This window comes from Saimiri boliviensis, chromosome 6 (genome assembly GCF_048565385.1).
Source record: "Saimiri boliviensis isolate mSaiBol1 chromosome 6, mSaiBol1.pri, whole genome shotgun sequence".
In the NCBI taxonomy this organism is placed as follows: domain Eukaryota; kingdom Metazoa; phylum Chordata; class Mammalia; order Primates; family Cebidae; genus Saimiri; species Saimiri boliviensis.
The window spans coordinates 74,505,781-74,520,296 of NC_133454.1; the positions used below are offsets into that span (position 1 = coordinate 74,505,781).

Here is a 14,516-nt window from a genome sequence, read left to right on the forward strand (position 1 = left end):
AAAAGAATAGAAATGCCTTTTTTCCTCACACCCTATATTTTGGCTGAAAGAAAGGAGATGAGGAATGCCTCCATTTCTCTTTCAGAACAGGCAACCAGTTCTCTTCACTCGAGTGTATCCTGAACCATGGAGACTGCTTTAACACTCAATACCTGGAGAACAAAATGCCTCATAACCCTCTGCACAAAGGTTTGGCCTAATTATGAAGGACTGGCTTGGCCTCAGGGGTCATTTATTTCAATACCGTTGGGCAGTTGGACCTTTTTATATAGGCATGAGGACAGATGATCTGAGGCTCCATATGTACAGCTTTTGTATACCTTGCAGGTAATGTAGAGCTTTGTCAATAGTGTAGGGCTAATGCAGCCCTCCTGTTTGCATTCTGAGGAAAGGTCACAAGGGGACACCCCAAAAAACTAATAAATGAATTCCAGAGGCACCCCCAGAGAAGCCAGCTCCCTCCAGTCCTGCTCCTGCAGGTCCATGCCAATCTCCCTATCCAGCTTCAGTCTCTCACCTGCCCCCTCCTAGAAATCCTCACTTTAGACAAGCCCCAGGCTCACTCTTGCCCCTCCAACAGATGGCTGGTGAATTTGGCTCCAGTAAGGTCCAGGTCCTATTCTCTATAGAAATGAAAGAAGATTAAGGGTATCTTGGCAAGTTTACTGATAACTGACATTCTCTCTCTATATATATTATACATATACATATGAGGGAGGAAGGAGAGAGAGAGACACACACACACACACCCAGGCTTTTTAGAATATAACCAAAGTATTTAAGCTCTCCTGAAAAAGTTATTTGAAATCAAACCCTGATGGACACTGAGAAGCAAGCTGCTCTGCCAGTGGCAGAAAAATTTGGGGATGAGCTTTGTGTCACATAACATCAGGGAGGAGGGCAAACTTCATCCACCTGGAAGAAAAGCCATACCAGCAAATGACCCTTGATGGGATTCCAATGACTAGAGGAGACTGGAAGCTGAGACATTCAGGTGTGCATCATGGAGGGCTTATGTAGAACTAGGATGAGGCCTCAATTATAGACAGACCAGTAATTTAATAAAAATCAATTTCATTAAATACCTGGTCTATCATGGTCTATCTTTTTGCAAAGGCTAGAAAGGCTATCTCCTGATTCAGTTGAGGAATTAGGAAGGATAAATTTATTACTCAGGCAGCCCCTGTTATCAGGAGGACATTCCAGAAATGGGCCCTGGGACCAGACAGTACTTTAGAGAACCTCTGGAGAGTAGCTACCTCAGCCTTTCACAATAAAGATAGGGAGACAAAAAAGCAGAAGCAGCGTTTATGGCCACCATGCAAGACCACAAACCCCAGAATTCCCAAGGCATACCTATTAATTGCTACAGATGTGTCAAGAACTGTTACCTCTTCTAAAGTTTAACTACTCCTATATGAGGTTTAATTTCTTTCACCAGGGTGAAAGAGCTCAGGGTACCATGTTAATATATTTCACTTATTTTCATAATCTTTGGCAGTAGATTATTTCCTTGTATCATACACATGTTTAACCCATGCATACTTAACCTTATAAAACTATTTCTCTTGCCTGGCAGCCAAACTCCAAATGATCAAGCAACTGAAATCTCAGACAACGGCTCTCTTGCCAGGGAGCCTTAAATAAATCTCTGGGAGGAATTTGACTGTTTTTCCTTAAACTCTACCACTTGTCAAGCAGAAAGTAGCTAACATTGGTTATTATCCATATTCTAATTGCAGTTAGATAAGCCTCTTCAGAGGGAAAAATGATACAGACAAGAGACAGGAAAATACTGGGTAGAAGAGGGCAGTTCCTCAGCAAAGGCACCATTCTGTCCAGGCTGGAAACCTGTGGCCATAATACAGAAACAGATATTCCCATTTCCATGCCTCAAAGTAGCCTTTTGGCCTGCCATGTCCCCTTATACTATACCCACATAAGCCCCAGAACTCCAGCTTTACAAACAGATGAGCAGATGAACATATAAGCAGACAAAATGAACAGAAGAGCAGAAGAACAGAACAGTATGGCAAAGAGAAAAGAAACATATGAACTCAGGAGTTTGGTGGAGGTAGTCAGAGAAGAGATTGGCCACTGGATAGCCAAACTCCAGGGGAAGATTATCTTCCCATTCCATCCCCTTTCCAGCTCCAACCATCCAGCTGAAAACCGCATCCACCACTCAAAACCCCCACATTTATCCTTCAAGTTTGTGTGTAATCCAATTTTTTCTGGATGCCAGACAAGAGATCAGGATATGGAAAGCTGTTACACTGGCCCTCTGCTCTTGCAAAAAGGCACAGGGTCCACTGAGCTGTTTAACACTTAAGCTGTCTGCGGATAGCAAGGATAAAAAAACGCATTGTAGCACATACACTTGGGCTTCGGGAGTTGCAGGTTCCTGCCCTACATGCTGCTGTAGGGCTGGAGCACTGGGTCCTGTGCTGCCCATCTGCATGCTCCTCATCCTGTAAGGTGTTTACGTGTGCATGGTAGTTGAAAAGATGAGCCACACCCCTGTCCCATGTCTTGGGATGGGGGCTGGGGAGATTTGCTTCATGAGGGTGGCTCTTGTAAGCCTGAGAAGTAGTGATGGCCAGTGCTCAGCAAAGCAAAATACTTAGATTTATCTGGAAGAAGATAGAGGAAGAGGGAAGGGAACATGTTATGATAGACATATAAGGGCAGAAGAGCCAGAAGATTGTGTCCAATGGGAGAACCCAGAGGACAGTGTTCCCATCATAAATGATCTGATGACATGGACACCAACACTACTAAGTAGTGCAGTGATGGTTTTCTTCAGGCCAGAACACATGGCAGCAGAGGTAGTCACAGTCTTATTAATACCCATGGGGATAAGGAAGCTATAGTGAAGCCAGGTGTTAACATTTAACATGAAGAAGGATGCAGTTCTGTAAGAGCTGGCAAGGTCACAGGAGACACTAAGGGAGCTTGACCCAGCAAGAGTTGGAGATTAAGTATTGTCCACCAAGGACCAAGTTAGATATGTGGCCAGCAAGGCTCTGCTCACCATTTATGAGCAAGACAAAAATGGAGGATCAGGAGGCTGGGATAATCACTAGTGAATTCAATGTCAGGCCCAATTCCCAAACTTGTGTCAGTTTCTAGATCTAGGACTCACTGAAGTGGTACCTGAATCCTTAAGTAGAAAAGCCCTGAAAAAGCCCCCCATTATATGCCATGATTATCTCAGTTCCTCCTCAAAGGTATCTGATTATTCAGGAAACTGTACTTTGGGGAAAGAGTAACTAGACATTGAAGATTACTGAACAATTTGAGTTGACATTGATATCCAGAAATCAGAAGTACAGTCATGGTTCTTCCATTTACTACATAGACTAATATATAGAATAGAGTCCCTACTATAAACAGTCTCCATGTATCCTGAGTCCACAGACCTATTCATTGGTTATTTTTCTAGTCACTTAAATTACTATTTTGGGATGTTTAATAATATAAACTTTTCTTAAACCACCCTCCCCACCAAAATAGAAAGCTTTTTGAATGCATGATAGAGAACTTCGCAGTTTTATTGCTTTCTATTCCAGTTACATGACGATCAGAAAGTTCATATTTATACAAGATAGAAAGTAGAACTCCTACAGTTTGCCTCAGGCACACTGTCATGTGCCATAGTATAGTCCTAAAAGACATGGTCTGCCTGAACATCCCAGAGAACATCAGTGATCCAATGGTATCGTTTGATTGTGCCAAATGAAAAAGGCACTTTGTAAAGGTCTTAGTAAGATACATGCTTCAGAGGGTCGAGACAAATGCAAAGAATTTTTAGAACCCATCATGTCGTTAAGTATTTAATTGGGTCGAGGATTACATTGAATGTTTCCAGAGTAAAGAAAAAGCCTTCATTTTGCATCTGCTATCCCAAAGAGGAGGGCACAATGAGTAGTAGGCCTCTTTGGATCCTGGAGATAACACTTATCACCTAGGAATCCTTCCCTGGCCCATGTATGAAAAGTCATAGAAGGCTTCCAACTTTAAGAGGGTCCACAGCAGGAATGGGTGCTACAGCAGGTCCAGGCTTTGGTACAAGCATCACTACTACTTAAACCTCAGGAACCGACAGACAAGTGTTGGAGGTGCCAGTGGTAGGAAGAGACGCAGGATGAGGCTTATGGAATTATCACTATAGAGATCCCGGGTATTTTGAAATTAGTCTTGCCTATCAGCAAAACAATTGTAGATCTTTTGAGAAATCATTCCTATTTTACCAGGCGGTGGTCATGGGGTACCAAGTGATCATGCATTCAAAACAGCCTATTATGAAATGCGTTTGTCTGACTTATAACACTGTAGGTTTCTACTGGACCTGTCCATGTCCACAAGATGGAAGTGGTAAATCTGGAACCAAGCCTGACAGAACCAGAGAGCATAAGCCGCATGAGCAGGTAGCCCAGACTCAGGGCACCCACAACATTGGCACCAGTCCTCCTTCCTCACATTCGGTCAGTGGCCCTACGGAGTAGTGCCACATGACCAACTGAAGTTAGAGCCTGTTTACAGATGGGTTGGTAAGCTATGTTCTAAGATGCATGGCATGTACATTACAGCCATATTGAGGGCACTTTCAAGGGAACGGAGAAGCAGTCTTCAATTAGTGAGACTTGTTATACCTGGTTATCACTTCCTGTGGAAGAAAAAGTGGCCCGAAATGAGATTTTTTTTCTAAATCCCTGGGCAGTGGCCAATGGCCTTCTGTCAGGTCAGGGGCTCAGAAAGAGACCAGATGATTAGAATTAAGAAGGACTGGGAGAGAGGCATAAATATGAGTATATGGGAGGAGTCAGGTCCAAATTGTGAAGATTCTTTTATTTTTAAAAGACATCTACCCCATGAGGCACTGAACAATCAAGTAGAGAAAGGGATTCTGCCAGTCGAAGTTAGCTAGCCTTCATTGTTCAGCTCAGAACTAGGATGATGGGCTATAGAATAGCATCAGTGGCAGCAGAAGATCCTATGTATGGTTCCTGAAGCCCAGATGTGTTGCTCAAGGAGGCCACTTAGTGGCAGTTCAGATCTACATTGAGCCTCTTTATTCTGGGATGGCCAGTGGTTTCTACTCAGTTATATATTTGTTTTGGGCATGTATTTGCTTTTCTTGTCCACAGAGCCTTGGCCATTAGTGATTTGATGGCTTCCAAAATTCCTTATCTGCAGGCAAGAGACCTGACACAGCACAGGATCAAAGGAGTGGACATGTTTCACAGGAAATCATATGCAGGATGGAATAGGGCTGACGACCATGGGATTCACTAGTATAACATTATCTCAACTACCAGAAGCAACTGTCCTCAGGATATTGAGGATACCTTCTCAGAACAGAACTAAAACAGCATCTCAGAAAAACACTTCACAGTAGCAGAATGTCAGCCTTTAAAATACATTATGTGTATTTAGAGATCCATGTGCTGCTGAATCTCCAATAGAAGTACCATAAACCAGAACTCAAGGGTAAAAACAGGAATATCCCATATAGTCATCCTTAATAGTCCACTGGGAGACCGACTTCCCATCTCTGGAAGTGTTGGCTCTGCAGGATTGGAGATTCTGGTTTCCAAAGCAGGTTCATTCTGGGTAAGGGACTGAAGGTCCCATTGAGCTACAACTTAAAGCTGCCATCAGGATACCTTGGACTATTATGCCCAAGGATCAACAGGTGAGGAGGATTTGCCATACTGGCAAAAGTAATTGACCTTGATTAGCAGGAAGAGAAGGTTGCCTTTATATAATGTATATGAAGATAGATATGTAAAATATGTGAAGCCAGGTGATCCACTTGGACATTTTCTGGTGCTTCCTTGACCAATTGTGACTACTGGCATATATGTGGATCATTTACCAGATAAGGGTACAATTAAATAGTCCTCTCAGGAATAAAGGATTGGGGTCACCCCACTAGGAAAGCCACCAAGATTTGCAATGGCCATAGTTGAGGGTGAGAAGAATTGAGTAGCAAAGAAATGAGGGGAAGAGTTGTAGCCTAAAACTTGAGAGAAAAGGGCTGTTTATTCTACTAACCTTCCTCTATGTTTCTACTTCAGCAAGGGAGGCTTGCTGGAGCTATGAAGGAGATGCTCCCCACATCTGTTAGAAGGAGATCCATGCAGTACAAGAATGGACTGTGGTGGCCGTGAAAACATGCCTTTCAGATTTGAATGCTGACAGTATATGGGATAGCCTCAGTCACTGTGCTCTAGAAATACACGGCATTGTCTAGGCTCCACTTCCCCTCAGTTGTTTCTGACCAATGAATGAGCACAGAGCTATTAAGACAGGCCTCATCTTGTGAGATACTGGACTCCTCATAGATGCCCTTATTCAAGGTCTCCATTAATGTTTCCCAAAACATTCTTAGATGCACAGACAGCTAAGGTTTTTTTTCTTGAACATCTTTCTTGAATTAACTTCTTTAATTTTCCAGCTTCCCAAAGGTGAGTCTTACATTGTGACCTTATGGCTCCTAGCCTCTTGAGATCCCTCTCTCTCCATCTTCCTCTATGGCCATTTTCCCTCCAGCCCCCTGCAATAGGCCTCTGAGATACCTAATTCTACCTTTAACTGTTCTTCGGAAGACCTATTCTAACCCAATTATGAAAAGTCCCACAGGAAAGTCTTCAATTTTATGCCCACAGCAGTTGGTCCTTGGGAAGAACTAATACCTGTTATGAGTAGAGTCCTCTGAGATCTCTTTTCAAAGACTTCTGTCAAAGCCACTTAAAAAGGAATAAAGGGACTCCTTGAGGTCTGTCCTGGGGATGCACTGCTGCCCTGGGGGTTGACCTGGCAGGGAGTGGCTGTGCAGTCCATTCCTGTACTGCTTTGGGCAGGCAGCTGTTGGCCCCTCTGTTCCTGGGTTTGCCAAACCAGGACACCCTCCTGGCCCATCCAAGAAATGCAGCCCTACCTGCATATCTCCACTGTAGACCTGTGGGAAGCGGCTCCCCACCCCAGGGGCTCAGGACTTGACTGTGCTGGGAGCCTGTAGTCTTCCTCCTGACCTGTCCACACCCCTCCCACCTGTGGAGGCCCCAGGCTCTAAAGTTGTGGAGTGAGAGGGATTTGGAAAGGTTTCCTGAGGACTGGTACAGGCTTGGAGCTGGAAGCCATGTGCTACCCTAGGAGTGTGACTGAGCTCAACAGCAGTGCATGCAGATACTCCTCAGAACTGAGGCTTTCCAAAGGACAAATGACTCTTCCCTGTGCCCTATGATTTTTTTTCTACTCTGTAGCTATCTCTTGATCCCACCATGCAAGGCCTTCCAGATCAGGAGAAAGGATGTAAACAAGAAAAACAGCCAACTACGAAAGACAACCAAGGCAGCCAATAAGAATGTGGCATTGGTCAAGACTGAGCCATGGAAAATTAAAGCAATTAATTCAAGAAAGATGTTAAAAAAAGATCCGAAACCACCTATGCCGGTCAGAAGCCTGACAAGAGCTGGGGCAGCACACATGAGTTTGGATAGGACTGAGGTTCTTTGTCAGAACCCAGAGCGTCCTTAACCTGCAATGGGTTTACAATGGCGCTATGAAGCACCTCTTAGCAGGTGACTCTCCCAACCCCCACTGGTCATAGCCAAATCCAAAAAGGTTCCACTTTCTAAGGGTTTAGAAAAGCAACATAATTATGACAAGATACTCCCTGATTTGGGAGTAAAGCACTCAGAAAATGAATTGTTTCCAATGCAAGACACCCAGGCCCTTTCTGATATAGACTAATTGGTGGGCAAAATTCCTCTTTAATAAAAAGTTAAGAGCCAAGAGACAACGCAGTCTTGGTTACAAAGAGGTGAGGATTCAAAAAATCAGTATCCCTACCCAAAGAGGCCTTGCAGCTGAGACCCTTCCTGCTCCACTGGAAGGGACATGCTGTGGTAAAGAACTATTCTCTGAAGAGACATGGAATGATACTAGTTCCCCAAAATTGTTTGCTCAGGACACACTGTGTGCTCCTTTGCCCCAAAGAGCAACCCCCAAAGTTACCTCAAAGAAACCCCTGCATTCAGTTAGAAGAGTTAACTTAGATTCTACTCCTGAGCTTACCCAGTTCTTACCTGGATCTCATTAAAAGTGAACATGATTGCTACCTCACCTCCAAAGATTCAATTCCGGTATAACCTTATTAACTCCTTGGCTCTTGGTGGGTGTACATCTCCTACCTCTGTAATAAAATTCCACTTGGCAGGCTCAAAACAAGTGACCCTTGGTGCTAAACCAGATCAAGATACCTTCAAAGCTACTGCAAATCAACAGTATACTTCTGATACCACCTCTCTAAGACAAGCCTTTGGTGCTATCCCATTTCAATGGGAACTTCCTGGGGATGACCCAGGTCGTGGTGAGGCCCTGGGTTAGACCCCAGATCCACCCGAGACTCCTGGTGCTATTTCAGTCCAAGGAGGCATCTTCAGTACTCTTTTAGACCGACAAGAAACTCTTGGTATGAGTGGGGGTGTTGTCCGAGACTTGCCCGTCTTCCTTTCTGTTCCTTTAAATCCAATTGCTACCTTTAATGCTCCTTACAAATGGCCTGAGCCCCAAAGCACTGTCTCATATGGATTTGCAATCCAGGGTGCTATACAGATTTTTGCCTTTAGGCTCATTACACACTACTCAATTACAAGCAATGTAGAAAATGAGAGGTAGGCAAGCTTGTTGCCTAGTTACCTTGACAACTCTAATGTAGTTTTGTGAAGTACATGTGTCCATGACAGGGATATATTCTGAGAATGAAATTGCCCCGCCCATGGTACACATTTCATAGTGTACTTAACAGTCCTAGGCAGTACAGCCTACATACCTAGACTATGTGGGATGGTATTTTCCTCCCAGGCTACAAACCAGAATACTGTAGGCAATTGTGGGTATGTGTCCCGTTTTTAAAATATAAAATTAAAAATTGTAACTATAGATATTTGAATATCTATAAAAAGAAAAAAAAATTATAAGATACTCCCTGATTTGGGAGTAAAGCACTCAGAAAATGATTTGGTTCTGACTGATCACTCACAGCTATTAGCCCCTGAGAGAGGACTCTTCCATGCTTCACTGGCTGTTGCCCAACTTCCTGCTGATTTGCAGAAGCCTTAAAGGTCTCTTGATGATCTGGTTTAGCATCAAGAGTTGCTTGTTTCAAGCCTGCCAAGAGGAATCTGGAGGTTATAAAGGAAAACAAGAGGCCCCAAAGGAAAAAGCAGCCCCAAGTTTTAAAGGTAGATTTTGACAAGGAGTAAATGGGCCCAAGTAATGGCCCCAAGTCAGAATTCATGGACTACAATAGATGTGCTTATGGGAAAGAAAAATTGGAATTGAACCCACATCCTGTTAAAAATGTAACTAAGAATGAAGAAAGCATGACAGGCATCGACGTGGGGAAGTGAACACAAAAATCACATTTAACTGATCATGTCAAAGGAAATTTCAATGTTAATGTCCCAGAAGCTGAAAAGTCGAAAAACTCAAGTGAGATAAAACAAACCTGCAAAATTGTTTGTACAAACTTTAAGAAATGGCATTAAACATGTACACTATTTACACCCACTGAAACAAAGGTGTCATTTAAAAAATTCAGTATTGAAGAATTCAGCAAGACATTGGAAAACAATTCTTACAAAGTCCTAAGGTGGGGTGGGGAGGTGGGAAGAGATAGCATGGGGAGAAATGACAGATACAGGTGAGGGGACGGAAGGCAGCAAACCACACTGCCATGTGTGTACCTATGCAACAATCTTGCGTGTTCATCACATCTACCCCAAAACCTAAAATGCAATAAAAAAAAAAAAAGACACTGCAAACTGTAACATGCTACAAGCACCTTTGCTACTGATATGAGTTGTGATCATCTCAAGGGGATAAGTAGTGTTTTAGTGTTCCACTAGCCTGGCTTTAACTGAAATTCCATCCCTCATTCTTCACCCTCCAAAGTTGTCATGCTAGTATACACAATGAAGGTGATCAACCAATAACTCTGGAGAATATACTAGGTAGAAAACCAAAAGATGAATCTCCAGTTTAACCAAGTCTCTTATTAATAAAAGATAAGAGATTAACATTGGAGCAAGTGGGAGTCATTGAGGCCCTGACTCAACTCAGAATTCCTCCCTATCAAAGTCAGAGAAGGATGAAAAGTCAGAAGGAAACAGCAAGTTTGCTTGCTTAATAGCTGCAAAGCTATCCTCTACACTGTAAAAAAAAAAAAAAAAAAGACCTCCAAGACCCAAACTTCCAAGGAGTCAAACCTTCATCACTGTCCATCTTTGGAACAAACAGTTCATGCAACATGGTGGTTTTCAATGGACAAACTACACTTTCCAACGCACGTAACAGCTCAGCTACTAACCAAGCATCCACAAAGTCACATGAATATTCAAAAATCACAAATTTTCTCTTTTCATACTGAAATAAAACTGATGCAGGACTGACACCAATACAAGTATTTCTCCAGGGATAATTACTCTTGACAGTTGTTTCAAGAATTTGCATCAGTTGCCACCAAGAAATAATTGAAGTATAGTATTGTAACCTGTTACTAGACAGCAGCAAGAATTTGGACTCAGCTGATCTATGCCAGGATGCAGCCCATAGTCAAATTGAAGATGACCTGTAACACGGTCAGGACAACTTGTCAATATAAATCCACAGGACAAGAAAGTTGGAAGTATACCCACAAGCCTTGTCACATGTAATGTGCCCTTCCCATTTTCTATATTGCTTATAGCCATTATAGGAGGTAATGAATTTTTCTGAGTTTGATGACTGAAGAGTATGTCATGAGCCCAAAGGCTAAAATAGGCACATTGCATGCAACAAGGGCACATTTATCCAAAAATAATTGTGTTCTTGCTGTACAACAGAAACCACCTTCAAATTACAAAATAATCAAGCTTCATCATTAACAAAGTAAAAACACATCCCAGAAAAAGAAAATCCACCCCATCAAGAGATTGGTGGAAAAAGCAGCCCACAGTTGAAAGTTATCAAGAAAAAGATCAGAAGTGGGAAACGTCCTTTACGTACAGCACAATTTGACATTTTGATAGCATTGAAATTTCAATATTTTGTCCACATGATTTTCCTCCTTTATTTGGGAAAATTTCTTCCTCAGTCAAATTATGGAAACCACTAGCTCAAATGAAGTCCATTATACAACCCAAAACAGTATTTCCTACACTCAGATAAAATTAGAGATATCCTGAATCAAGAGGAAAAGATCAAGGTTAAACCATTGGATTCACTCAGCTTATTTCATCTTAAAATGGAATCCAATGGGAAAGCATTCACTGATAAAACTTATAGTTCTCAGGTACAATTAAAGGTGAATGCTAATCAGAAAGCACATCCTTCGACCTACCCCTCCTCTCCACCTAATCAATGTGCTAACATGACACCTGGCAATGACCGAATACGGTTTTAGCAGGTTAAGGAGCAACTCATGCATCAGAGACTGCCAACATTGCCCGATATCTCCCATGAAACACCCTTAGTCGAGTCAGCACTAACTCTGGAATGTAAATGTAGTATGTTCAGGTGGAATTACATTGGTTTCTACTAAAAGTGAAGAGGAAGTCTGTTTATCCAGTGTGGGAACATCAGCATTTTTCAGACAGTGTGCAGAAAAATGTCCATGATTATGCCACAAATTTCTTTACTAACTGTATAAAAAACTTAGTGTCCATAAAGATTCTGAACTGCCCACCTGCAACTGTCTTGATCGAGTTATACAAAAAGACACAGGCCCATATTATACACACCTTGGGGCAGGACCAAGTGTTGCTGCTGTCAGGGAAATCATGGAGAATAGGTATGGTCAAAAAGGAAATACAGTGAGGATAGAAATAGTGTACACTGGTAAAGAAGGGAAGAGCTCTCGTGGGTATCTATCACTACTTTTTCTTAAAACCCACTTAGCAGTTGAAGAAAAAGTTCTTTGGTCCAGCAGCATACAGGTAATGACTGTCCAACTACTGTTATAATGGTGCTTATCATCGTATGGGATGGCATCCCGACCGACTATACAGAGCTCAGAATCTAAAGTCATACAATGGTCTTCCTACTGACCGAAGATGCACCCTCAATGAAAATTGTCTCCAGATTCCTTGACATATACGGATACCTTGTGGAGCTTCTTTCTCTTTGGGCTGTTTGTTGAGTATGTACTTTAACGACTAAGTTTGGTAGAAGCCCAAGCCCCAGAAGATTTAGAATTGATCCAAGCTCTCCCTTACACAAAAAAAGCTTTGAAGGTAACAGTTTGGATACACTATTAGCTCTAATGCATAAGCAGTATGCTCCAGTAGCTCACTAAAATCAGGTGGAATATAAAAATGTTGCCTGAGAATGTCAGCTTAGCAGCAAGGAAGGTAATCCCTCCCATGGGGTCACTGCTTGCCTGGACTTCTGTGCCCACCTCCACAGGGACATTCACACATGAATAATGGAAGCACCGTGGTTTGTACTTTAACTCGAGGAGATAACTGCTCTTTGGGTGTCATTCCTCAAGATGAGCAGCTTCATGTGCTACATCTTTATAAACTTTCAGACACAGGTGAGTTTGGCTCCAAGGAAGGAATGGAAACCAAGATTAAATCTGGGACCATTGAGGTCCTGAAACTCACCAGAAAAAAGAATGTGTTTCACTCAGCCTATTCCCCATTCTGGGAAGAAGAGGGCTGCAAAGATGACGGAGATTGTTGCACATAAGGGCAGTGGAGAAAAAACCTATTCCCCGAATCAAGCGGAAGAGCAACAACAAACAGGGTTTATCACTGCCACTTTAGGGAGTCAAACTGAGATCATGCAATCTGGAGTACACAGTGAAACCGATTCCCACTTTATCTTAAAAGGTTCAGACAACACTAAAACCAATTCACTGATGCCATCTGCTTCTCACTCAGTGATAGAGGCATCTCAAGGCTTCTCCTGGTCCCCAAAGGTTGCTTCAGCCACACCAACTCCATTGAAGAATGATTAAACAGTCTCTCGTGGGTTTATTGGAAAGCAGCAGCACTCCCCACTGCATGCCTTTGGGAAGACTCAGTGGTGCCAATGCAGCTGCTGAAGACCCTGGCATTTCACAGCTTGGTGAAGTTGCTCTTCTTCTGTCTGCTCCTGTGACACAGCCCTTCATTATTCTGAGCCTTCTGGTGTGACTGAGCTGCTCATGTCTCATCAGCCAAACCAGCAGCCCTCATTCCTCCCCTCCCCTCAAGATCTTGCCTCCTCTCCAATGGAACAAGATGAGTAACATTCTGAAACAGATGAACCTCTATCAGAGGAGCCCGTATCTGATGACCCCTTGTCAACGGCTGAGGAAAAATTGCTTCACATTGATAAGTATTGGTCAGACAATGAGCACACATCTTTTTGGATGCAAATATTGGTGGAGTGGCTGTCGCACCTGCTAACGGCTTGGTTTTGAGTGTGACCGGCAAAAGCTGCGCTCTACCATTCTTGTTGAGCATCCCAACCATGTCTCCCTTGTCTTATCAGCACAAAAACCTGAATAAACCCCAACACGGTTTTTAACAAGATTAAGTTTGAGGCTAAAGAAGCTAATAGTAAGAAAATAAAGGCCTCAGAGCAGACAGACCAGGCAGCTAATTAAGGTCCAGAATTGTCTCCTATGAGAAAGAATTTGGTTCAATTCATTCACTTCGAAGAATTAACATTAACTCATGACAGTATTGTCACCATTTCCCCTTATGCTCTCACACACGTTGCAGGGCCCCATAACCATTGGGTCTGAAGGCTTTTCTCCCCCTCTTAATCCCTTTGCTAGTGCAGTGCACTTTCTCAAGGTGCTGTTAAAACAAAGTCATGTTGTCATTTACTATGTCTTCATGTCACCCATTTCAAGTCTGAGGTAAAAAATAGTAACAAGTGGGGTGGGTGTTCTTAACTATTTTGACAATTGGTAGAAGGTGCACATTTTAAGCAAAAATGAAAATTTTACAGTTTTAAATACATAAAAGAAATGTTTCATTTAGGCATTAACCTGAGTAGACTATGTTACCAAGACGACGTTGGGGTTTATTCAGATTTTTGTGCTGGTAACAAGACAAGGGAGAGATGGCTGGGAAGCTCAATAAGAGTGGTGGTGTGCAGCTCTGTTTACTACGAAACAAGAGTCATTTTTAGGGGATTTTAACAGGCTCATGTTCTATGATGTAAAATTAAGACAGTATTAACTCTACACAGCTTCTGGTGCTTAACCACATCCACACAGTTAAAAATAAGTGGAATTATTATTTCATGGTGCCGTTGTTCCAACATCTTCCAATCATTGCTAGAAAATTGGCATATGCTTTTGAAATAAGCTTATGAAATGTTTTCTCAAAATATTTCTCCTGTGTAAAATAAATCATTGTTGTTAGTAATGGTTGGAGGCTGTTCATAAATTGTAAATATATTTTATAAGCACTTTCTATTTTTACAAGTAGCTTGAAATAATTTAAGGATTCTATTGTCTACTGTTT

At 42.4% G+C, this 14,516-nt stretch overlaps 2 pseudogenes; both read left to right on the forward strand.

Moving 5' to 3' along the window:
- The first annotated feature begins 3,676 nt into the window (after positions 1-3,676).
- On the forward strand, positions 3,677-8,674 carry LOC141579918 (methylcytosine dioxygenase TET1-like; annotated as a pseudogene).
- A 586-nt stretch (positions 8,675-9,260) lies between these two features.
- On the forward strand, positions 9,261-13,786 carry LOC101053586 (methylcytosine dioxygenase TET1-like; annotated as a pseudogene).
- The last annotated feature ends 730 nt before the right edge of the window (positions 13,787-14,516 follow it).